This window comes from Sciurus carolinensis, chromosome 15, assembly GCF_902686445.1.
Source record: "Sciurus carolinensis chromosome 15, mSciCar1.2, whole genome shotgun sequence".
Taxonomy (NCBI): domain Eukaryota; kingdom Metazoa; phylum Chordata; class Mammalia; order Rodentia; family Sciuridae; genus Sciurus; species Sciurus carolinensis.
The window spans coordinates 79,350,524-79,352,034 of record NC_062227.1 but is presented as its reverse complement, the minus strand read 5'-3'; the positions used below and the strand labels follow the sequence as shown (position 1 = coordinate 79,352,034).

The 1,511-nt window shown below is 46.3% G+C and overlaps 1 non-coding gene across 1 annotated transcript; it reads left to right on the top strand.

Annotated features, from left to right (window-relative positions):
* The first annotated feature begins 1,205 nt into the window (after window positions 1–1,205).
* Trnav-uac (transfer RNA valine (anticodon UAC)) lies at window positions 1,206–1,279 on the top strand. Its single transcript has one exon. It is a non-coding gene; the product is annotated as a tRNA-Val (tRNA).
* The last annotated feature ends 232 nt before the right edge of the window (window positions 1,280–1,511 follow it).

The window sequence follows — 1,511 nt, the reverse complement described above, 5'->3', positions numbered from 1 at the left end:
TTGGAAGAACCTGTAGCAGAAGAAAGTTACAGAAGGTGCACAATGACACATGCTTGCATAGCACCGTGAGCACCCATGGTAAGGCAGAAGGCTCTTGAACGCGCATGAGTATTTCAAGAGCATCGATTCTAGTGGTAATCAGCAGCAGGTAAAATGGGTGGACGTGAGAACATCAGATTGGTGGGGACCCATCACCAGACCTCTGAACTCTGCACCAGCAAAGCATGAAACAGTCGCTCTGATGACACCTGCTAAGGCCACGAATACTTCAGTCTTCATAATTAACATCAAAGTAAAGATTAAGCACAAATATAATTGCATGTGGAGGCTTCCAGAATAGAGAATGATCAGAAAAGAAGTGAATAATACTCCAATAAACTTTAAATAAGAAAACCCATGGTCATGTGCCCTGGTTAGAGTAAGGGCTAGGACTGGCATCCTGATTAGATAAAGGGGAATCATCTATGAATTTCTAGTGAAGTTCTATAGGTCTTAAATGGCCGGTTTGCAAAAGATCAAGAGAGCTAGAAACATAGGCAGAGAGACCCAAAGCAAGATGGCAGCCCCTAGAGAGGTAGGAGTCTCCTCACACTGAGCCGGCAGCATTGGAGATGGCTTTCCCAAATGCCCCGTAAGTTCCTGGAAGGAAGGGAAGCAATGGCAGCCACAGCAACTGAAGACAAGGCTGGAGAAAGATGGAAGGTCCTGCTTTAGCAGATCTGGGAGGGAGCTGGTCGTGGCTTCCAGGAGGTCATGAGGCCCCTTTTCTCAAGTAGTGCTGACAGAGAAGGAGGGTAAAGGTGGTAAGCCAAGCCCATGCCCCTGGAGCTGCTTCCTGGTGGAACTGCTCTGATGAGAGCCGAAGCCACGGAAGCACAAGAGGGGTGGTAAGTGTTGCCAGAGGAAGGGACTAGGAGAGAAGTCAGAGCACAACGTGGAACAGACAGATGGAACGAGGACTGGCTTACAGACCAAGAACACTGCAACAAGCCAGGGAGGGCAAAGTCCAGGGCCCGCTGAGTGGCAGCCCAGACCACCCCCACACTGAAGGTTCAGGAATCCACAGCTCAGGGGTGCACAGGTGGGAGGGAGTCAGATCTGAATTAAGGGCAATTATTTGGAAGTTTGTTGAAGAAGCAATACATATTTTTATGCAAAAAGAGAAGAAAGATTATATATTTCCTTTTAAAGGTATAAAACTGGGCTGGGGATATAGCTCAGTTGGTAGAGTGCTTGCCTTACAAGCACGAGGCTCTGGGTTCAATCCCCAGCACCACAAAAAAAAATAAAAAAAGGGTATAAAACTTGTTTTTATGTCATCCAAATTCTAAATCTGTCTGTCCAGTTATAGGACCTGTAGGAAACAGAGAAACATGTCAGAGGACACTATGGAGACACCACCAGCAAAACCCAGACTGCAAGAACTCTATGGAGAAACAATCCAGGTTCCTTACTAAACATTTCACAAAGACATAAAAAAGAGGCAGGGAAGAGGACAACTTGTGAATTAA